The sequence below is a fragment of the Sinocyclocheilus anshuiensis genome, unplaced genomic scaffold (assembly GCF_001515605.1).
Source record: "Sinocyclocheilus anshuiensis isolate Anshui unplaced genomic scaffold, SAMN03320099.WGS_v1.1 scaffold698, whole genome shotgun sequence".
Taxonomy (NCBI): Eukaryota; Metazoa; Chordata; class Actinopteri; order Cypriniformes; family Cyprinidae; genus Sinocyclocheilus; species Sinocyclocheilus anshuiensis.
In genome coordinates, this window is record NW_015544168.1 from 411,513 (window position 1) to 437,340 (window position 25,828).

The 25,828-nt window shown below is 36.7% G+C and overlaps 1 protein-coding gene across 2 annotated transcripts in view; it reads right to left on the reverse strand.

The window, feature by feature from the left end:
- adarb1b (adenosine deaminase RNA specific B1b) overlaps positions 1 to 25,828 on the reverse strand; it is a 110,849-nt gene that overhangs the window by 50,459 nt on the left and 34,562 nt on the right. Inside the window, exon 2 of one of the 2 annotated variants that reach the window (XM_016496089.1) lies at positions 13,884 to 13,932. The exons of the other annotated variant lie outside the window; for it this stretch is intronic. The gene's annotated coding sequence lies outside the window, so the exon portion shown is untranslated. The remainder of the gene's footprint in view (positions 1 to 13,883; positions 13,933 to 25,828) is intronic. 2 annotated transcript variants of the gene reach the window in all.

The window sequence follows — 25,828 nt, forward strand, 5'->3', positions numbered from 1 at the left end:
GGCATCACTTTAGGGGAATAAGAACTGCTCTTTTAATTGCTTTTAATTATGATTAATTGTCCGATTCACTGTCATTGCCAACTGGGTTACTATGTTAACTTACATTACATTAGCTGTAATTATTTCTGTGCTTATTTGCTCATTTTAGTGCATTTTAAGAAAAATACACAGTCATAACACACAATAACACCTCAAACATGTGAACAGCTTCAGATTTCCCTGGATAAAATACATGATCAAATATTTAAAGTGTTTGGAAAATGTCATATAAGGACATCAGAGACTACAAAAATATTTAAAACAAACAAGTTCTTAATGTAATTTATATTTTAGAATTCATATTTCAAAACCTGTCAAAAATGTTAAATTCTCAGCATTGCCACAAGAACGTTACACAGTAACTACTAGGGTTGTGCATCTCCATAACTGAGGCCGATACGATACGCATCTCGATGTATAGCCTACGATACGATACATTAAAGTTACATATGAAGTAGCTACCGATGCGATGCAATACGATTCACCCCATTACGATGCAGTGCAATCCGATTTTGATTCAATTCAACACAATGCGATTCAATGCAATATGATGCAATGGAAAAAAATATGATGCTATGCAATTCAATATGGTACAGATAGTTTTGCGTGTATTTCCTTGGTTCAGATAGACAGCAGATCATAAATTAACTTAAGTTTCACAAACAGGCCTTACAACTGCAGCAGCTAGTAGCTACAGCTGAATCGTGGGCGAGGAGGGGGAGGAATTACTGGTCACTTTCTAAATAATAGAAGTATAGCGCATCTTCTAATAATTATATATAAATAAATCGTTTTTTTTACCGATGCAAATATGTTGCAAGTAGTGTTAATTTTGTCAGCTATTTTTAATTTAGTCTTAGTCCTGTGTCAAATGTAACTTTTAGTTTTTATCATATTTAATCAACTTGTCCTGTTTTAGTTTTAGTCGACTAAATGTCTGAGAATTTTAGTCTAGTTTTAGTCAGTGGAAACTTACACATTTTCGTCATATTTTCGTCTTACTGTATAATGGTTAAAATGATGAAAAAAAATATTTTGCTCAATTTTAATTGCCATGATTATTGTCATTTGGGAAATGTATTTTTACATTTCATCAGAAGTTGCTTTTTCACCAATATATTTTTTAACCTCATCTATGGTTAGTGTAGAGATTTATAACAGGATATCAATTAGAGGCTAAATAAACACCAAAGACTTCAGATATACACTTGCCCTGACTGTTATGAAAACTGGTGTAACAAAAACCTACTCTCAAATATTATAACGGAGGAATTCCTAATAGCAATTCCAATCATTCCAAATTGCATTAATGTTTCTCTTTTAAAACAACAGCAAAAAGACGTATTGCTGCACAGAGGTTGTGTAAGTAACATTACAATCCGCAACCACTACCGCAAACAATACAGTCGAGATCCATGATAGAACACAGACTGGCTGAATGACACTTTCATTTAAGCAGAATACCTCAAAAGAAGATCGCTGAACTCCAGCTTGTACAGTACTGTATGTCGTTGTTTCAGATTACGGTGCCTCCGCAGAGTGACGGCGTGTGAATGGTTGCCAGATTGCATAAAGCCGGGCAGAGTAACGTAAGTATCCGTTTAACAGAAAAGCTCTGATTGGGGGATTTGAGGTCTTGATATCTGGCAACCGCAAACATGAACGCTCGCATAATACAGTCTTGTACAGCAGTCTGAAATGTTTTGGCTCCACTTTTTTCAACAAAAATAAAAAGGTTTTGGTAAAGTCTTTGTCCTTTTAACTTCATTTTAGTCTCGTCTTTTTTCGTCAACGATATTGCATGTTCATTTAGTCTCAGTTATCGTTTAATGACCTTGTTATAGTCTCGTCATCCTCTCGTTTTCGTCAGGGAAAAATACCTAGTTGAACATTTTTCGTCATAGTTTTTGTTAATGAAATTAACACTAGTTGCAAGAAATGATGCATCACGAAACAAATGCCAACTTGTATTGGCATAAAAATTGTTGCTTGGTAAAGTGTATACGATGTAGGGCTGTCAAAAAAAAAAAAAATCAAATTTCGAATATTCGTCGAATTTAAAATAAAAATCCACATTCGAATGCAAAAACGTTGCATTCGAATTTTAGGTGTGCGTTAAAGGGTCATGAAACCCCAGACTACTTTTTCTGAGATTTTAGCAGAGGTGTTTGTGTTGCACATCATAGAACACAATGTTAGCATCCAATAATTTTAACTATTGGAGAAAACTGGTTAATTTTAAGCTTTTTTGCGCTATTTTCATCTTCTGGGTTTAAAATCTACATCATGTTGACGTCACAATTTGTGACACGGCAATGGACCATAGTACATCGATGACGCTCGGTTTCTATTAAATTATTCATGAGACTGCGTGTTCTTATCCTATGAGAAGACGCTTCGCTTAATTATTCACAACAGCATGTGTTGATTTGCTATGACAGACGTTTCAGACTGTGAGATCGCGTACATTATCTGAGAGAAATGTTCATGAATTGAAGGAGAGTGTTTGTTTTTGCTTTTTTAATAAGAGTTCGGCACAAACGCGATTCATTCACTTAGTAAGTATAACCGTCTTTACAGCGCCATGACACAACCAGTCAAAAGGCTTATATAATCGCCGCAGAATAAGCCTTAAAAAGTTATCAGAGGTGCAACAGCATGTTCATGTATGTTTTGGATACAGAGTGCAAATGGCTGTGCATTTATTTGTGTTTTTAACTCGATGGGAGCGAAATGAAACTGTCTGAACCCGAAGCTGTGTGTGTTGTCGGTCTCCCCTCTTCCCCCTCCGCTCCGCTGCGCACCACACCCACTTCTTTAGCATTTTTTAAAACTGTGGTGAGAACTAACCAGAGCTGAAACAGGGGGATTCATGACCCTTTAAGGAGGCAGCCTTATCAGTGGCGCACAAGATGCGATGACGATGTAAGTGTCATTGCATTTGAATGTTTTTGTTAATTTATCCAGCTGAAGCCACTAGATGCGACGCTGTTGCATTATTAATTACAAATATTGCGGGAAAAGAGAACATCAATGCAGAGAAGATCTTGTTTACGTCAAAACTGAAACCAAGCCGTTCACACAGAACGCATATTTTCACTTTCGGCCCTTTGTATTAAACTATGCATACATACATGATGCTGTTTTGTTTACAGTTGTTTAAGCAACTTAATTATAATTGGTTTTTAAACATTATGCACTTTTTCCACAGATAGTCATGTTATCTTATGCTTTGAATAAACGTGCATTAGTAATATTTTGCTCGATGCGCCCTCTTGTGGCCTCAAGAGAGAAGCCAAAAGCTTTTCTTCACCCTAACTGAAATTACGCATTTTAAATTAGAATATAATTCAAATTTTGATACTATTTAAGTACAAAAATTTGAATTTAGTTTTTCAGCCATTTTGACAGCCCTAATCCGATGCACACTTTTTTTTTTTTTTTATCGATGCATCGCATTGTTAACTTTTATGCTTTTTACACTAATCTTACCATCCCTTTCTGGGATTACAAATTTAAGAATCTGTTTAAGATCTGCTGATTCTACATCCTAACATCATATGAAAACTAAGGTGATCTACATTGTATTGGGCATTCAAGGTGAAAACATCTGTTTACTGACTAAATTCAATAAAGTTTCCAGTGAGGGGGTTCCGCAAGTCTCTTTTCTTCATACTTACAGTTAACTACATGTGAATGTTCACACGTCTTTAGTCCTCGTGGCCAGGTGCAGCTTAAACCATTTGAAGCTCACAGTCGGGGTTGATTTCCTGTATTGTCTTCAGATGTTTTGTTTTAAGTGGTCACTTCTGAGGCTGCGTGTAAGGTAAACACCTTTAATCTGTCCCTCCCGAACCTATAACAAAAGTGTCCCTCGCGGGACAAAATGACCCGAAGGCCAAAAATGACACTAATTTTATTTTTGGTCCAGAAAGCTTATATTGGAAAAATTTTATATATATATTTTTTTTTACGTAGGTTTTTCTATGATTTTTTTGGTGATTTTTTTTATCATATTTACCTTTTATTCTGGATATTTTTAAGAAAACATAAGCAAATAAGCAGTTTTTGTACATTATTTCACCAAAAACAAAAAGAAAGACACAATTTCAGTCCTGTTTCATCAAAAACCAACAGATGGTCTTGGAATTGAGTCACTGAGTGTCTCTGATGCCATCTGGTGGGGAAAAATTACATAAAATTGCATTTTATGATTACAGCCACTAGAGGGGCCTATAGAACCCTATGGAGATTTTTAACTGAGCAAAACAAGTGAAACATGAGAAATTAGATAATCTTAAGGCTTCAATTTGGTTGTTTATGGATTAAAATATACATTGAAACATTACAAAATCCATATTTTGTAAAAAAATTATTATTCAGTTAAAACTGAATTATAACCTGTATATAATATGTATATTCATACAATTTCATAAATATGAAATAAATATATATTTTTAAAAATATAAATATGATATAAACTCATTGGTCTCCACCACATCACTCAAATCTAACTGTGTTAAGTCATATCCCAGCAGAAACATGAAAAAGATTACAATGTGTTCTATGAGAGTGTGCGTACCATGTGTGTGTTTGTGCATGTGTGTGTGTGTGTGTGTTTTCTGCATTGGGGATATTCTGTAGTCTCAGCCCTTCGTTTGGGTATAAATCTTTACTGGATTGTCTCAGATTTTGTATATAAAAAAAAATCAAATGTAATGAAAAATGCAGTTTTCTCATAAATTCCATTCATTCCTATGCGGGTCAAAATGACCCGCGAGGGACACTTTTGTTACTTTTTTTATTGCACCCATTTAAACTCCTTGAATCCACTCAAATGTTTTTGTGTGTATTCCCGGTGCAAGTGTGACAAAAGTAAAGAAATCTTGGACCGGTACGATCAACACATGATTTTTTAAATTTTTTTGAAAAAACTTTTCGGGTCAAAATGACCCGTGGGACGGATGAGGGTTTTAAGGACTTCCCACTGAATGCCTATAAAATACAATGTATGCCTGCCTTAGTCAGACTTTTGAGTGATAAAAAATAAGTTTAAAGTTACAGACATTTGCAGAATCTAAAGAGTGATGTATGTTAACATTGCTGTGTGTGTTCATACAGCATAATAAAGTGAGAAGAGCAATGGTGATCTTCCTCAGATACACCATTATCAGACCGCACACGTTCCCTTCACTCCATCAGAGAAGCTTCATTTCCTCCAGTCTGCTGGCTGGGCAGAAATCTCTCTGCCACATTTCATCAGTGGCCCACTGAAGAGCCTTTAAATGACATGAGAGACACAAGAATCTGAACTACATCCCTAATGTTTGCATAGTCTTTGTAGAAGATATTTAGCATTTTTAAAATTGTATTATGTTTTTCAGTACTACCCTGAAAATATAAAATATTTTTCTAATATTATATACATTATTTTTTTGTTATTGTCTCATAGAAAATATAAAGATTTTTTTTTGTCATTTTTATTCTTTTTGTGTTTTTTTTATTGTTCATCAATTTTTCAGGTTTAGTACTTCAGATTAAACTTCGTTCATATCTCATTCATTTAAGAGTTTTAAGCTTTCTAATATCTTTCATCTAATATTTATCTTATTTCACCTTTATGTGAATTAATAAAAAATAATTACATTTTTTTGGAAGTCTTATGTTTTTTTTAACAATAGCAATACTAGTTTTTATTATCATGCGTTTCATCGACAATATATATATATATATAAAGCAATGGAAATAAACTAAAAATAATATAATAAAATGAAAAAGAATAAAACAAAATGAAGAGAAAAATAAATTCATAAAATAAAATAAAAGTGTATGTAAACTTATGAGCAGAAATGTATACAGATTCAATGATTGGACTATGATTCAAACCTAATTTAAACCACATATTTAAGCACAACCACAATGTGTCACATGTTTGTGATTTTCAATGCCACACCATATCCTCACAGCACATCCATTACTACCACCAATGCTGCAGGAACCATGAGTGACGCAAAGCCCCTAAAGTTCCAAAGATAACTCCGATCCAGCTCAACGTCAGGCGTCAACCGCACAGAGAGACACCGCCGACACAATGCGGCCCAATCAGGCCTGTGAGTGAGGGAATTACATTAGCAGAAGACTTAAAGAGAATCACGCCTCTGTTTTTCTGCTCCTTTCGGCATCCAGCCTCAGATAAGAGGACGAGACAAACTCACGGGGGGTTTGACAAAGCCGCCTTAAGTTGCCAGGCCGCATTAGGGGGTGTGAAGCACGCTGAAAACACCACTTCAGCAGCGCAGGATTTGCTTGGCTGACAGGCCTTAGTTCTCAGGTCTCAGCCTGCACGGCTCAGAATGTAAAGGCAAACGGCGAATGCTCGGATAAAAGGGGTGTAACTACACTCAAACCGAACTGAAGAACCGCGATACACCACCCACAGTACATACCGCGGTACTTCCATGGCCTACCCTGCCCCCAACTGAGGCATTTCAAACGCATATGGCCATGATGGTTTTGAACAGCTTGAATCACTTTGAAAAGGAAGGTACCATTAAGGGAAACATGTGCAGAACAAATCTGTCATATAGGCTACATAAAATTATAATGAGAACACGCCTGTTAAAGAATATGCCATGTTTCAGCACGTTGTTATGGAAAGAATGCGTCCACAGTGTTATATCTTCATGACTAGCAGTCAAGTTCACTTGTGCAGCCACTCACAGCCTTTCGTGGAACTTTAAGTTGCAATATTTTGTCGGTGTCCGCTCGTGACTCTCGAAGTGTCAGATTGAGTTATTACATATTTCATTAAAATCATTTCCTTATTAGCCGGCTATTCCAATTTATTTATCCATGGCACATGCATTTTTTTTTATATATGTAGCCTAAGTAATGCTGTCCAATTACCGTAATTGTTTGCATTATTTAGGCATTATTTTATAGAAGGCAATAGATTTTTTGGTAACACTTTACAAAGCAACAATTTTTAAAGTCTCCTTTGTTAATGCATTAATTAACAAACTAACAGAGAGCAATTATTGTTATTGTTATAATAAGTGAATCTAGTGTTCTTTAGCATTGCTGGTGTCATGGAATGAACCCTACCCCCCACAGCAAAGAGAACCGAACCGTGGCTCCAAAACCATGATATGAACTGAACCGCGGCATTGGTATATCGTTACACCCCTATCGGATAATACCTTTAAATGCAACCCTCAGCGGCTGCCGCCACACCTCCTGCCTGGGCTTATCCACACACCGGCCGAGTGTGACGCCCAATACCTCACCCCGCTCCCAGACAGGTGGACAAACACATGAGCTGTGCTCCAAAACCCAGTGAGCTGCCTACTTTGACAGCATTTTAAGTTGACTCCTGAAGCAAAGAGCATATAATTATGTATGATTATGCTGCCGTTTAAGATACCTCATTTTGGCCAAATTCTAAGGCAGGATTGCAAGTATTCTTTCCAATGAAATGCAATGAAAAATATATCCACAATAGCTGAAAAAAAAAAAAAATTTCAGAGAAGAGTAAAAATATTACAAACAGAAATTAAATAAATGAAAAATAAATATATAATAAAAATAATAAAAACAGGAAAAAAAAACGAAAAATAAAATAAAACTGATAAAATTAAATAATAAAAATAGAAAAAAAATGAAATAAAAAAGAAAAATAAAACAAAATAATAAAAACAATAAAAATGTATAAAATGACAAATAAAATAAAAGAATAAAAAACAAAATATTAAATCTTGCAGAACTGTATATAGATTCGCTGACTTCTATTTAAACCTAATTTTAACAACCACAATGTCATATTTGTGATTTAAAATGCCACACCACATCCTCATAGCACATTCACTAAAACTAATGTGATTTAACTGCATAAACCAGGGTGCATTTGGAGATGCAAGCATAAATATCAGACGTTAAACACTTACTAAACACTTCCACCAAGTACTGTACATTTCCAAAGTAGGACAGAATTATTACACACATTAACTAAGAAAGATGAAAACTTCCAAAAAAAGTCTTTAAGGCAGATTGGGGCAAAGAAGCTGAAATTTAGATCTCAAACTGACATTCACAAACTTTAATTCCATTACCTACCGCAAAAAGCAGCTAATCAACTTTGCATTTCTACACACTTAATTTCTTCATATAAAATCAGATGACTGTGCAAAAGGAAAAAGAAGAAAGAAAAGCCTTTAAAATAATAATCCCATTTCAAATACGATTTCACACCTACCTAGATGGAAATGAGTTAATCAAACATTTTAAAAGTACCCATAAAATGACATTAAAAAAAGAGAGGAATTAAGCAAGTACAAAGTTAAAGTTGCTGAAAGCGACGTTTCCTAACTTCCAGCAGACTCTGAATCAGTCCACTCCTCTCCAGAATACACCATCATGACTGACAGAGAGAGAGGGCCTTCAATAGCAGCCCACAGTCAGATTCGGTTTTGCTCTCGACAGCTGCTCTCGATCGCAGGATTCATATTATCTGTCAGATAGCAGGGACAATCTCTGCAGAACATTGCATAAAAACAATTAAAATGATCTCCAGCGCTTTAGTCACGTAATATAAACCAAACTCAAATATATATAAAATCTATTAAAGGGGTGCGATTTCAAGTTTTCCTTTCTCTTTGGAGTGTTACAAGCTGTTCGTGCATAGATAAGATCCCTGAAGTTGCAAAGACTAAAGTCTCAAAACCAAAGAGATATTCTTTATCAAAGTTAAGACTCTGCCACGTAATGATCTTTAAAAAAGCATCATATGACCCCTTTAATAATTCAATATAATTCTCCAGCATGCCTGTGAGCGATCTTTGTTTTTCCTGTTTGTGGTTCATCACCATGGTGACCCGTCAGAAACACAAGCTGCTCATTCCACAACAATCCCAGTGAGAACAGCATCACCTAAACTAACCACAGAAACGTCCATCATTCACGAAACACTACAGCAATAAATGAGAACTCCTGCAACAAGAAACTGAATCATGCAGAATTCTCCCCAAACCACTTACTTTAAAGAAAAGTCTGCCTTATGAATTTTTTACGTCAATGCGATACTGTGTGACCCTATTTATTAGTCATAATCTTCAGGGTCTTTGCATGTATAAATGAATGAAATTAAAGACCTTTTAAGACTTAAAATAAATTAAAAATACATGTAAGGACCCTCATCAACTCAAATGAATGATAAATACAGGTAAAAAGCTTGTTTTTTTTGGTAATTTTTTTATGACATTCAATGTTCTAAGTTTGCTTAAAAAGGATGAATTTCACAGAGGAATGATAATTTTGACCAAACATAGATTTTCCTAATTTATACATAAATAAATAAAGAAAGAAATTAATTAAAAACACAAAGAGGTTTGTGAAAACTACAACAGAGCAAAAATCAAGTTGGTAATAATCAGGGAATGATTTCCACTTTTGCTTTACACTAAATTAATTAATGGAAAATTAATATCCAAGTAGATTTATAAATAAATAAATAAAATGGCTGATTCAATTTTTGGATTCTTGCAATATTAAAAATATAAATATAAAATGAAACATTAAATATAAACAATATTTAACCCCTTAACTGTCACTCACATTTTTGAACATATGAATGTGACGTGATGACGTGAAAGTGCACGATCCAAACTTTTTATAATTCATGAACGAAAATATTTTGTAACATGATATTGATGTACCATTTTCAAGGTAATGCAATGTTTGATTTTAAAATGGGTTTCAAAGGATGAATTTTGAGATTTAAAGTTTTCAATTGATTTATCATTTCTGATGAGTTCTAAAGTGTGATAGAGAAAAAGGCAACAAAGAAGACTTTTTTTGACAGAACTCCTGTTATGATGTAGATTTTTGAGGTGCACTCTTGTCAAATATTCATCTATTACTTTTCCTACATAATTTTTAACAAAAACATTGGTAAAATATCTATTTAGGAGCCTTAGACCATTCCAACGATACATAGTTTGTCATGATTAGATTAGGATTTAATTGTAATATAGTGAAGTAAACTTAGGCGTCCCACAGAGGGGACGGGTGACAGTTAAAGGGTTAATTAAAAAAATATTACTGAAGGATTTTTGGACAGTGAATTTAAGACACTTAAGGACCTGTAGACATCCCAGTATTTCAACATTTCTTTATATTTCTAAACTTATTTACCCAGTTTTTCATCCCGTTCAGTACAGAGTTGTATTATCCAGAAGCACACAGCTGTATCATACGGAAAACTGCATTACCAGCTTTCGATTTTACCAGACTAAACAACAAAAAGTGCCTTTTACCTTCATTTAAAATGATAAAATGACAAATACTGCATAAAGCTGATGAAGCTACCAAAATAAAACTGATACATAAAACTGATAAATATTACATGTATTCTCTTTAAACTCTTCTCTCATAAAGAAATTACAGTTTAAAATAATTTTACATGCATCACACTGCAATACACATTAACTTCCCAAAAGAGTCAACTACCATTAAATATCGGTCTGGAAATGCAAATCACACACACTGAAGAAAACGCTGCATACGATCAAGTTTTAGAAGTCGAAAAACGATCACAGATCTCCGCCAGGCCTGTTAAAGAAAGCGTTCTGACCTTTCCGCTCCGAGCGCTTCTTGCGTCGCCGCTTGAATCGGGTCCTAATCAGGCAGTAGTAGGCCCCCATGCAGTGTGCGGCGTCCACAACCAGGGCCATGGCCGCTTGACCCTGACGCTCGAATCGGACACAAGAAGCTACCTGACTGCACTGTTCTGTGTTTCTGAGGCACTCAGTGAAGGTGTGCGCCGCCAGCCCCCTTCCCTCGCTCCACACTTTCAGCTCTACCACACACACACAAACACATGCGTGGTCTCCTCCCCCTCCTCTGCTTTTGGTACTTGGTGAGAGGAGAGAGAGAAGCAGGAAGCTCAGAGGAGAGGATACTAGTAGAGCTTTACAAGGTTCGACAGAGTAAACACAGACCGCTGGAGATTTTGCGCTGGATTTGTTTCTTCCCTTCTCTAACACGTATCCTGCTATTTTACCTGAGGCAAGAGCAGTCTGCTCCCGCCAGTCCAGTCCATGACATCATGGCAACTTCAGCCAATGAAAAGCCTGCATTCACATGGCCAAAAAGGACATGTTTACTCCCCTGACATCCTTTCACCAACACTACTTTCTTTACCAAGAAACTGCTTTTATTTTGCATTTCACTTCTTGTTCTGCTGCAGTACACCCTGCAATGCAATGCGTATAAGACAGGCTTATTATAGTTAACTAAAACCATAAAAAAATCCATACTTGAAATAACTTTAACTAAAATAAAATAAAATAAAAAAAAAACATTTAACTTGCTGCCAAGGCAACATTTCTTGTTTTCATTCAGTTTAACGATGTACTAAAATAATAAACTTTAGTTGAAATAAAAATTCATAAAAAAATAAAAACATAATAGAAAACTAATACAATTTCTCTCTCTCTCTCTCTCTCTATATATATATACATATATAAAATAAGATGGTAAAAGTAGACTTTAGAAATGTAATACCATTTCCGCTCACTTTCAGTTGGGTTTAATCTGGGATTTTTTCCCCCCCTATACGTCTAATACTTCATAGAAAACCATCATCCTAGCAACTTCTGAAGAAGCTCAGAGCTGATATTTGATGTTGGGCTACAGGGAAATCTGGGGATATGGAATAAAAAAAAAAGATTTCCAAAGTTAATGGCTAAAAAGGTTCTTAGAAATTCAGTTGTAAACTAGCCATGCTCACTAGAATATTAAATGCAACCGCTGTTTAGTGCAATTAATGAAATATTTAAACATGAAGCAGTCTGGATCTGCTCACTGGCTCTGTATCAGCTCATCTTCAGTTTCAGTCTGAAAATCTGGAAGAAACTCTAACGCCATCATGAGGCCAATGCAAACCATTGCACCTCATCCAGTACTTTTACTAGACTGAACATGCTCAATGATCTATACTCACATTAACCCACAACTATTTAAAATAAATAAATAACAGCAATTATCAAGATTTTAGTACACTAACATTATACATCTATAAACAGACCCGAGATCCTCAAGAGCCTTGAAAACTACAGTTTAACACCTTTACTAATGTCCTTCAGCATCACAGAAATGAAGAAAATACAGAAAAAATATTACAAAATTATAAAACAAACAAACAAAGAAAGAATTATAAAACAATGCCATAAAACAATATAATTTCCTATCATTATAAATTAAAAAATCCTACAATATATAGTCCTATAAAAGTAATAATAAACAAACAATAATATGCTTCCCCAAAAAGTGGTGTTCCACAATTTGGTGGTCAATTACGGTTTTTAAAAGCAATAAAGGTGCAAATCTGATGTTCTTTAATCAGAAAATAATGAAATATTGTTAGATAAATATATTGTTATATATATTGTTAGATTGTCATATAACACACAATTAACATCATGAAACAGTAGCTAGTTTTGGAACATTTAAAAAAAATAAAGAATAAAGAAAAAAGTACGCAACTGTTTTCAGATATTTTGATGCAAAATCTCGGTACCAATTGCAAAGATTGCAAACCTTGTATAACAAAGTTTGTTAAAAAAAAATGCAGAACACCTGCTTTCACTAACTGTTTGCTGGAAAAAAAGTTTAAGCCTTTTATTTATTTATTACAAAAAAAAAAGTCTTTTTTTATTTATTCTGTGCATAAAAGGCAGGATGGTAGCTGCACTGTAGACTGGAATAATTTATCCTGTAATGTAGCAGGAGGACACAACAGAACACAGAAGCAGAATGTGTGACTGAATCAAAGATGTCACTAGGGTCAAAGCAGGCCATGTACAAGTTTAGCTCTCTAGCACCCTCTAATGGAATAAGGTGGAACTACAGCACTAACGCAAACACTTTCAAATATGCAATGACTGTGAATACAAACAAACAAGCAAAATGTACCTGACCTACAAACTGAAATGACTGATCTGAGTAAGCACACTACAGACACCCCATCAGTGAATGACCAAGCCACTTTAGTGTTCAGTATTGAACATTAATGGTTTAGTAAGATTTTTTTTTAAAGAAATTAATACATTTATTCAGCAAGAATGTATTAAACTGATCAAAAGTGACAGTAAAGACATTTATAATGTTGTGAAGTTCTTTTGAATCCTAAAGGAAATGTAAATTTAAATATACATATATATATACATATACATATATATATATATATATATATATACACACACATACATACATACAGGGGTTGTATATACATTAAGCAGCACAGTTGTTTTCAACATTGATAATAAAAATAAATATTTCTTGAGCAGCAAATCAGCATATTACAATGATTTCTGAAGGACCATGTAAAGACTGGAGTAATGGCTGCTGAAAATTCAGCTTTACCATCAGAGGTGGTAAACCATCAAATGTAATAAATTCCTTTTTAAAATACATTAAAATAGAAAACAGTTCTTTTAAATTACACTTTATTAAATATTACACTTTACTGAATTTACTGAATTTTTGTTCAAAAATAATTGAGCCGTGGTGAGGGACAAGGGAGTTTTTTTTTTTTTTCACAAAAAAAAAAAAACCCTTCCTGGATTGATTTATAGAAAAATTACCGACACAAATTAGCCAAAATGATTACACAGGTACATTCCTTCCTGTAGCTTAAACAGTAGAGCAGGGCAATAGAAATGACAAGGTCTTGGGTTTGATTCCCAGAGAAAGCAAGAACTGATCAAATTTGTATCCTTGAATGCAATTTAAGTGTCTGCCAAATGCATAAATGTAAATATTGCAAAACCCCACATGAAGATACACACCTGGGTTTCCACTGGCTGTCAGAGCTGCACTACTGCTTGATCACCCAACCTGCATAGACACAAGAAAACAGAAATAAAGAACTTAATACCAAATATCAGTATAACACGATGCATCTTCAGATCAACCACAGTTGTACATTTCTACCTTTGTGCAAAGCGATATTCCACAACATCACTTCACAGACACATTATCCACTCGTATACTGCCAGTAGCGTTTAGATGTAATCTCCAGCTACTGCAGATTTAGTTTCAATTCCCCGTCACGTCACCAACTTTCCAAGTTACCAAGAGTCTCCAAACTTTCACCTGCAGGTGAATGCCACAAAAACCTGACCCAACGGCTGTGCTAAACGCATCAGGTGACGTGTCGCGAGCATGAAAACAATATGACCTCAGCTATAAATGTCCCTCATAAAAGTGGAAGAGGAAAAATAAGACTCTCTCAGTCCAAAGGCCTGGCCGAACACAGAGAAAAATGACCTGAAATCAGAAGGGAGTGAAGGAGATGCAAAATGAGGCAAAGAAAAGAAAAATGGGTGATAATCACACAATAATAGCCAGTCATATGTACAACCAGAGACGCAAAAAGGAAAGAGATTCCCTCCTTTGAGTTCCTTAAATCACAGTTTTAAGGAAGAGCAAGAGCAGCAGAAAGACGCTTTATGGAGGAAAAATGAAAAAGCAGCACAATAAAAAGAGTGGCCAGCCAAACCACACATCTCCCTGCAGCACGTTTCTTTAACCCTGACAGCCTCCTTGTGTTCACTGAGGATGCACAGTAGTGTTTTCTAAAACCACTGTTTAGCATCTGTGCTGCATTAGTACTGATTCTACAGTTGCACAGCATAAAATATATATTTACCTGTATTGTGAGTTTGCAGTGGGAATTGAATGCAATCAGAAAATAATACAAACACAAAAAAATACAGTCTGTTTTTCTTTTTCACCTTTCTTCATGATTGCATGCAAACTAAAGTGATAGTTTATCAACCTGAAAGTTAGCCTAATTAATTTTCTTGACGGATTCTTTACAAGAGACAGCAAGAGTTATTTTCCTGTAAATTGGACAGCAGTGTTCCCACAGTTTAAAGAGATGATTAACCCAAATATAAAAATTCTGTCATCATTTAATCACCCCAATGTCATTCCAAATTTGTATGACTTTCTTTTGGCTGTGGAAAACGAGTAGATAATCTGAAAATGTCTCCGTTTTTGCCAAAAACAATGTAAGTTAATGGGGTCCGATGTTATTTTGATGCCAAATTTCTTCAAAATATTACTTTTTTTGTGTTATGCAGAAGGTTTTGCAGACAGGACAGTGACATGATGCCAGAATTTCCATTTTTGGGTGATTTATCTCTTTAAGCTGTGGACACACTGTAGTCCAATTCACAAGCAAATAACTCTAAGCTGGTTCTTGTGAAGAATCAAGTCAATAAAATGCATACACTGCATTTACAGGTTGATCACTTTCATCAAAACAAATCAGCAAACTCTCAGGTTAACAATCTGAATCATTCTAACAAATTACTGAATTTGTCAAAATAATAATGAATACCAGACATAAAATGTCCTCATGGTCTGACCAATCTCATGGAGTATTCAATGAAAGTGAACAAGAACTGAGGTCTTCAAAAAGTTTCCTTTTAAAGGAAAGCTCAGATTCAGAAAGCGAGCTGTGAAGCATATAAATCACATCTTTCACTTATGGCCAGCTGAGTTCAGCACAGACTGAAGAGAAGCACTCAGTATCTTTCTGAAGCTACCGTCAAAGACCAAAGAGAGCAGGTCAGCCCACTGGGAAACTAGTGAGAATGTACAGACGAAAAGTGAGCCTTGAACTTTTTAAGGTCAGTTGCAGTCTGCAGTTTCTTTCCAAGAAACATGTCTGAGAGGTTTTAAAAGTACTGCCATTTTAGGTCTTCTTTAAGCTGAACACAAGTAAAAAAAAAATCATTAGTTATCAAGCAATAAGTAGGAAACAGTCACCAATACCTGGATTGCATCATCTCAGATCGTTCAATTGTCAATTGTGTATACATCAATTGTACATCTTAAATAAAGTTGTTAGATCAACTGTAACTGGTGCTAACAAAGCAAAGCCACTTTGGACAGAAGCACCTGCTAAATTAATGCATTTATAACCCCAAAACAATATTTCAGTCCATAAAAAAAAAAAAAAAATCACTTCATATAAAATAGTTTCTGATCTAACAACCATTAGATACCAGAAATGACAGACCAAGCTGTGAGAACAGTATTTGTGTCACAGAGTGGCACTGTTGCCCTTTTCTTTCTGCTATTTCCCAAATTGTCTCTGCACATAAAAATGTCAACAAGCTTCTACTACTTTCACAGAAAATACATCAAAATCAAACTCATCATGCTGTTAAAATAAACTCTGAAACTGTATATATACTGTAAGCTAATGTGACTAGCAAAAGACTGAGAAATATCTGATGACCATTTCAGCCTGGCAACAGTGCCTAAAACAATGGTGTAAAGTGCTCAACTCTCCAAGCGTGTCCTCACTCCGTTTCTTCAGGGACAGATTTATTTCCATTATAGTAAATGCAATTTGATGGTTGAACAACAGCTTTAGGGCTGGAAATGCCGGAGGGTCCCGCACAATTAGGGGGCCGCAGCATCAACTGAGATGAGAAGTTTCAAGAGCAGAGCAAATAAGCCAGAGAGCAGCCATGCAATGCACCGCAATCAGCATTTCAGAGAATTGTGTGACCACAGTTAAAATGTTCAGCGGGGGATCTTTAACCAGCACAGACCGTCAGACGACAGGCTCCTCAGTCAGACTAAATGGGATGCAGGAGTCACGCATGTTTGGATCCGAGGGCCTGAACTAGCTGTAGAGGACAAAAGGCTAATTGCAGATACACTCTTCATTACAATGGTAAAATTACTCCTCCGTCAACCCTTGCCTCCCCTGCTTTTTATCAGTGGTCTAAGAAAAGAGGCAATAACGAGCTCTAACTGTCCTGTGTGCTCACTTTTCTTCTTGTGAAGCTTTGCGGGAATAGTTCACAAGAAGAAGAAACTTCCCATTTAACAGAGCTCTCAGTTACATTTTGGCACATGCAATTTTAGCAGGTAAAAAACATCTCACCAATTACAAGCCTTCTCAATTTTTGAGTATCGCACATGCTAAGTGGTTTCATAAATCACATTCCTTTGCCACGTCTTCTACAGTATTCGACTGTCTCAAGATCAAAGCAGACCAGATGAGACCGGTTTTAATGCTGCCAATGAAACTAAGAGAAATGCTAAGTAAACACCATTGCCATATTCAGTTCAAACAACGCGCAGGAATTCAATAAAAGAATACATAAATCACACCTCCAGACAGAACAGAGATTTCTCTAAGAGAGGAGATAAAAATACTGATAAAGGAATGAGGAGTCCCTGCCAACAACAGACAGCTTAGGTGAGAAATCAGTCGGGGTTGAAACGGTTCCCATAAAACAAGAACCATACGGTTTGCAACCCACAGTTTGATATATGTTAGTACCAGGATTCATCTAATGTTTAACCTCTTAAACATTAAATAATTAATAAATAAAAGGTGTCTATTTTTAAAACTAATTACAGTGATTCTCTCTACTGCAGAGGTTCTGTACAGTACAGAGAGGAAATTAACTGAACTCAGTTGTAACAACGAAAAAAGCACAAGGTAGCCGATAGCCTTGTTGGGCGAATGCTCCAACACACATCGCGGTTATGCTTTGCGTGACCCAAGTTGAATGCCAGTTCTGTCCTACAATGTTTCCTGTCTGCTCTATACGGTATTATCCAAATTATAGTGAAAAAAGCAAAAGCACAAGTTGTCTTTAATTTCAAATTGTAAAAAAAAAAAAATAACTGACTTAAAGAAATAATATAATCCACTACTATACAGTATTAATATTAATAATATTGTTAATAATAATAATAATTATTATTATTATTATTATTTTGCTGCATATTAAGTTGACCTCAACCGAGGCACTACCACCTTCTTCCTAAAGGGGGCGGAGGCACTCAGACTCACTGAAACATACAGAAGGGAACTTCTACTGTATGTACTAGAGATTACATGGACGTGAAGGCTGCCAAGATGATGCTACAGTAGAGTGCACATGGAACGCAGAGAAGAACAGAGGCATTCTCGCTGTCAGTCATCACCAGACTCGGAGGCCTTCCTCAGGCCGACAGAACCTGCTAGAACGAAGAATGACCAGAGAGAGTGATAGAGAATGAGAGGGCAGGAGATGCAGACAGGCTATTTTCCCATAGGGAATCAAGTCTGTAGATGAACATGTAGATGAACATGACGTAGAGAGAGCAGAAGCTTGTGTGCCCATCTCTGCTGCAGTGTACCGCCAGGCTCCCCCCCCCACTGGGAAATATAGAGCCATTAGTTGGAGAAAAAGACATGAGGGGAAAATTACTGCTGTAAAGTGTGAACTTCCGACAGTAGAGTCAGTAAGATATGACATTTATTTAAAGATGCCTGGCTAATATCCTCTGTAGCCTGGTTTGTATAGTTACCTCAAGTCAACGCAGCATATACAAGCAAGGCACAAACATTGCAAATATATCCTGCACCAGAGACGTGTAAACACTTGGTCAAAGCGTGCCTTGTAAACTAGCTCCTCTGTAACATCAACAATACTGGCTCCCGTGGTGGGAGTGCAGGTATCATGGGACATAGTAAACTTGTAGGGTATTACTCGGTGTGTGCTAATAGTGGAGGAGAAAACCAATACCATTCACAGACATATGATCTTCTCTTATTCTCCAGTTACACCACAAGGGATCGGAAGCTTCGGCCCATTAGCAAGAGTCATTAACACAAGTCTAAGTGCAAGTGGTCTAACACAACAACAGCTCTGTTGTAGACTTGCTGGCTCCAAAGTAGGATAAGATGTTCTGGTCCTGTTAAAACAAGGCAGAGGAAAAAAAAACAAAAAACAAGACCTTTTGTGGCTTGAGTACCATTGCTGGTCACTGTGTGAGTTCTTGGCAAGGTGTCCACTTGGTAGTCCACGTCTGACTGTACATTGCAGGACTGGGCACGAGAATAATGCTTTGCTGTTTCTCCTTAGGAAAAACAATATTCCCTGGTTTCTACTAAGACGTGAAAAGGATCTCAAATGCTGACCGCATGGACTGAATCAACACTGTCAACTCCCACAGGAGCTCCAGAATGGAGGTTGCGACAACCAGAGCGAAGCAGAGGAATAGGTCTCAGTGTGGAATGTCACATAAGGCCATGTTTAATCTCCTTCCCGAGACCTACAAATCCAGATCCATTCTTGCACCTCCACTCTTTACTTGCACTTGACAGATTGGGGTTGTTTGTTTGTGGTGCGTTTTCGTATTCCCTGGGGCTTGCTATTTGGGTCAACTCTCCAGGAAGAAGCAAGGATAGTGTGCAGAAACCAGCTGGCCGGCACAGCTGGAGCTCATGGAACCTACCAAGTGACATCTGCAGTTCTGAGGCCAAGGGCGGGTACCCAACTTTACCACCTGGGCACTGATTAGGCCTTCGGGGAGTGAGCAAACTCAGGAAAAGACCCTTAAAACCAAGAGTGTGATCTGTCAAATATGCTTTGAGCATAGCACTGTGGCGTGGCTATTGCTAAACTTTTCCGAAGCCTCGGAGGGTGACCTTGTACTGTGAAAAATGATGAAGACGCAGTGCAGCTTGTACCCAACAAAAAAGTCTCCCAGGCCAGGACAAATGAGGAAAGTACCATAACCCCCACACACAAACACTCAGCTCCAACAAAGCCTGCTCTGTAAATTCATCAATAAGACTAAACCTCTTTCTGTTGAGCTAAGAGTTTTGCTCTTTGGCAGAAACCGAAACCCAGTGATTACCGAGGTCCAGCACCAACCTGTGACAATCCAGACTAGTTACACCTCTGAGGATAAGATCTTTCACAACACTCTTGACCGCTCTTGTCGGAGCAGCAGAACAATGCCCCTGAGGTTTTTCCCACGCAGGATCTCCTGAGGTACTCCAGTTTGTGTTACAGCAGTTGTGTTTAAGTAGGCCAGGAGTGTCTAAAAGAGAGATTGAAAGAGTAAACAAGGAGGATCTCACACTGCGCTCGATGGGGAACTGAGGTGGGTTTAAACATGCCGCAGCACCAGCCAAATATGAAAACTCTGTCATCATTTACTCACCCTATTGTCGTTGCTAACCTGTATGATGCTCTTTCTTCTGCAGAACACAAAAGGCGGCATGGCAAATAATGTCCCAGCAGTTTGGTCCATATTGGTCCAAAAAGAACATGAAAGTCGCCCGAAGCAACATAATACTTTGTATGATGAAATTATCTAAACTGAGGTCTTTATTCACTCTCAAATCAAAGCATTAAATCAAGGCACACACAGACTATATTCAAATATGGTGCCACAAACCTTAAATGTCATGACGTTTTGGTCATGTGATGTGAGGTTTGACACTAGTTGATGTTGGAGGTTTGTGTCACCATATTTGATTTAGTCTGTGTATGGATGTGTTGATCAATGTTATGGTTTGATTTGAGTGAATAAAGGCAAACATTTCAGATTTCATAAATCTGTTCCAACACACAAAGTTGAGTTTTTTGGATTCATTTCACAGTACTATTTATTTCACACTCTGATGACTTTTAGAATATGGACAAACAAATATCATCTTTTGTGTTCAGCAGAAGAAAAGAAGTCATACAGGTTTGGAATGATATCAGGGTAAGTAAATGATAAGATATTTTTTTGTAGAGGAAAAGTCAGCCCAGAAAATATCAGCAGCTCTAGGAGCTAACTTTAATGTAAAACTTTATACAAAATGATCTGAAAATACAGACATTACACACTGCACTCAATTTTCTTGGGCCCTGATTGGGACTCTTGGAGCACCACCAAGAATACGCATTATGGATCTCTCTTTTCCAATAGACCCATTTCAGGTCTTGGAGTCTCTACTATCAAATGGATAGGTTGAATCAGATGTGTTTGATTAGGGAGACAGTGTGCAGTGTTGATGGTACTGCAGGATCAAAGTTGAGAAACACTTTTCCAATCAGAATCTAACTGGCTAAGACTGACTGATCAAAAGGTTTTAATACTACTAAAGCCTGACGTTAACTCTATAGATCAAAACAAAGCAAGAACTCTCAATATTATGTATACAAGACTACTGCATTAGGTAAAGAGAAACAGGAAGGAAACTTTTGAATGGTGATGACTGCGGTCTGTAGAGGAAGGCGTAGTTTAAAGCTGGCCGCCGGTCTGCCCAGCATCCATCTCTCAAATCAGTGGGCGTACTCCACAGCAAACACAGCTATTTCCGCTGAATATGGAAGTAAAGAATGCTCGTAATTCCTGAATAGCATCATGGGGGAAGGGACAGTCTGCGGCTATGGCATGAGACCCTGTTCTCCGTCCCATCTGTTTCAATCTTAAGCTCAGAGCGATAAGACAAGCTTTCCTCCATCCAACATCAACATCAGGCTACGCTCTTATCCGTCCCTAGCCCAACACTATACAACATCTGGCCATCTACGCCACCCCCAGACGCAGCAAGCCAAACAACTGTTTGCCTGACAGAAAGACTGATATCCACAAAGTGTTCATCCTATCTGCTGTATATCATTACACAGGAATTATGTTCAGAGAAAACCTCATTAACCCCACCTGCAATTCAGTGACACAAAAAGCCCTGAGGAAGAAAAATAAAAAAAAAGAACTGGAGGTAAATTGCTTCAAAGGACCAGTCTTAATCAGACCAATCATTAGCATACAGCGACCATCGTCCCAATGAAACACAACCTTCAGATGACGAGGGAGCAGGTGATCCAACAGCACACAAAAGAGAAACCAGAAAGCCTGCTTGTGTTTGCACTGTGCCAACATTTATTTTCTACAGGGTTGTTTATTTTTCTTGCGAGTGTGAGGGTTTTGGCATCGTCGGCACTGCAGCAAGTCGCTGTTCTCCTGCACCCTCGAGCTGTCATTAAATATATAAAGTCCCATATTCATGTTTTACAGAACTCTTTCATTACATGCTGCTCTTGCTCTCTGAGTCTCTCTGAAATATTTACAAGCTCATTGAGACGTCAGAAGGCAAGGAGCACTTTCTTTTAATTCTAGTTTTCAGTACCAACTCACAAATACTTTGAAAAAACTGCTGCAGTGAGCCAACCGGATGAGGTTACGTAACAAAACTGTGCACAAGAGTACATGACTGTACAACCAGAGAACTCAGGGTACCAGGATTCATTCATGGCATTTTAATATTGTCAAGGATACGTTCACTGCTTGAAGCAGTCAGGAAGCATGGTTAGGCATTCAGAATTGAAGAATTGGTACACTTTTAATTTAATTTAATTTGGACTTTGCATTGAGCAGACCCACAGGTAAAAGACAGGAAGAGGAATTTAGAACATAAGAATTGGCTCGCTTTCATCATTTGGATGTGAAATTGAACTGGCCACACCCACAGGAAGTTGAACAGCTAAATTCATCACAGGCAATGCATTCTGGGAAATTAAATCCGTTTATCTATCCATCCATCTATCGGCAAGGCCTATAAACCCTTGAACTTTAAGGTTTTTTAAACTTTGCAAAACTTTCAAACAAGTCTGTCAAGTCAACATTCAAAATCTGTATTCACAACCTTTGCTTTTCCAGTTGAATGTCAATTCATTTTCCTTACATTAATATTTAAATTGCAATTCTGCATCCTGCATGCTACCTCAATTGAAATTCAATTCAAATTATTGAATTTATTGAAAGTGCATACAAACATCTGATGATCAAAACAAACTATTTTCAGATTATAAGCAATATTACAAATAGAGATCGACCGATATATCGATTTACTGATATTTAAGCATTTTACAATAATCGGATATCGGTTTTGTAATATCGGATTCAGATTTGCAGTATAGTTCTGTGTAAATGCATAGATAAACTGCGCTGTCAGCAGGCATTTCATAATCTAGAACGACAAAACCATTATTAGTAATTCTGATATAACATGCCAGTCGAGAAATGCAATAAAATACGATGTTTTGTTTGTTCTATTTCAATATTCCAGAGAATATTATTCAGTGAATTAACATTATCCAGTGAATTATTCTTCACTCTTTAGCCTATTAAACATCTTATAAACCTACTAAAACTGTAGTTTAAAATGAAGTTGATATGACTCCTTTCCTTTATTTTCTCCATTTGAAAACATTAGACCTTCTACATTTATTTTGCTTATTGTTAATACCAGTGTTGCTGCTGATGCTTTAAATAAAATGTTTTTTATTGTTGTAATGTGAAGATTAAATTGAAAGAAAGATTTTAAGATGACTGAAAGGAGGAAAACCAAAGTGAAGTATGGACTTACTTCACTCAGTCATTAATTTACTTTATAACAGTAAACAAATATTGGTTCTGCATATCGGTTATCGGGCACATAAACATGCAAATAATTGGTATCGGTATCGGTTATAAAATATCAATATTGGTCGATCACTCATTACAAATGTATTCTCTTGGAATCCGCAACCAAAGATCCAGAGAAAATGGAATAAGTCCATCTAGGCCTACAATACTCGTAGCCAACTTCACAAAATAATTTAGTCATGTAACCCAAATTCACAGAAACAAACAACATGCCTTGCTACTCCTGAAAATCAATATTCAGTGTCCATATTTTGCATTCAAGGCATCACCAATGGATTGGCAGCATAATCCATTACGATGACATTTTCTATCATCTCTCTTTAAACACATCATCACTTCAGCTTGAGGCTCTAATCAATTCAGTCAGACCCTTTTCGTGGGGTCAACCATGCAGAACAGCAGCAGCTGTGACGAGGTAATTTGGAGCCCCCAGCGGCACCCACCGATGGGCCACAAGGCATTGTGGGTAGATTCTCAATGGCCCTCAATGACAAACGGAGCTCCTGTGAAATGGAAACACACTCTGGTTTCACCTCAGTAAGAAAAAATAATGAGAGACTATTACGAGAGGTTACTCTGCTCGTGTTTAAAAGACAAGTTACGCTAAGTGTAATGTGCTCAAATGACAACTGACAAGGAAAGTCAGGTCCCAACACCGGAGGAAATAATATCGGATTTAACCCTTGTGCTATGCTGAAAATCCTTTACCTATTTTGGTTTTCCTAGGTCAAAAATAAGTGGCCTCTTAAAAATGTATGCTACATTAATCACCAAATCTTGTATTCAATGGTTTTATCTTATTTTCTTTCAATCAGCACTGGTTTTGAATCTCATTTTGGAACCAATTGATCATAGGCCTCATTGATGCAAGCTTATGCGCTTCAATTTTTGAGTGAAAAAACAAACAAACAAACCAACAAAAAAAAAACATTATTTGTGGCTAATTTTGGCAATGTTCACTCAAAAAACGAGGTGGCATAACCTCAGATCCATGAGGCCTATGATCAATCAGTACCAAAAATAAAGTCAGTAAGTTCTAGTCCAATGCAGTAAACATTAACTAGTCTCCGGGTCAAAATGACTGAGTGTTACCCAAAAATGATTAATCTGCCACTATTTACTCACCCTCATTTCATTCCAAACCCGTATGACTGGCTTTCTTTGGTGGAACACAAATGGAGACATTTTAAAGACTGTTTTCATGCAATAACAATAAAAGGGTATAGAAGTGTTTAAGTGTGAAAAGAATTAAAAGCACCACAAAAGTGTTATAAACATGGTCCCTGACCCATCAAGCTTCTCAAGCAAAATCTTGACTTCTGCCCCAGCTCTCCTGGAAACAAGTTAAAATGAGAGAAACTGATATATGAAGCAATCGATCATTTTGCATTGAATTAATCAAACCTGTTCACAAAATGATTCATTACTGTCTCACTACAGATTTTCAGTGAATAACGACATGCATTTCAGTCTGTTCCTCACACAAAAAGCTATCATGACATTAGACAACTTTGTATATATCAAACGAGTCATATGGACTACTTTTCCATGATTAGGGTTGGGTACCGAACTCAGTACTTTTAAGGGTACCGACCAAATTGCGTTGGTACTACAGAGTACCGATTCACATTAAATCAATCGGTGCCAAATTTCGGTACCCGAGAACGCATCTGCTACATTTCTAGGGCCATATGGTTTCCTGCGAAAACGCGGACGGGATTGTGGAGTCCATTCATAAAAACATAATTTACTCTATAGCACGGAATGCCACGGAATTCGTAAATTTTTGGACGAATAAATCACAAGTAGGTCTGCCACTTAATTCGAATCGCGATATGAACTAGTGTCTGTGAATATTAAAATGCAAAAAGACGGTTTAAATACGAGTCCTGCATGTTCCGCTTGCCTCTGTATGTATGAATGGCGGAAAGCGGTTTTGTTTACAACACAAATACTGAAGCACGCGTGATGCTCGCGGTGATTTCCGGCCTCTGCGTCTCACTATATGACGGCATGAACACAAAAACTTAATCTCCAGAGCTGCTGTGAGAGTCACTTCTCAAGAATTTTACCGTTTCATTTGAGAAAACTAGCTTCATCATACTGTATACACACAGAAACTTAATGACAACCTGTCAAAATAAAAGTATGGTTTAACATGTAACAGAAATATATTACTCTTGTATTACTTCTGTAAAGTATAATGTACATTAGGGCTGGACGATATGGCCAAAATTGATATCACGATATATTTCTTAATTTTGGTCGATACGATATAATTCCGATATCGATATGAACACTATTTATCTGAAATAGAAATCTTTTGTAACATTATAAATGCCTTTATCATCACTTTTGATCAATTTTAAGCATCCTTGCTAAATAAAAGTATTAATTTCTATAATTTCTTTCCCAAAAAAATAATGAAAATTATACTGAATGGAATAGTGTATAATGTTACAAAAGCTTTTTATTTCAGATAAATGCTGATCTTTGGATC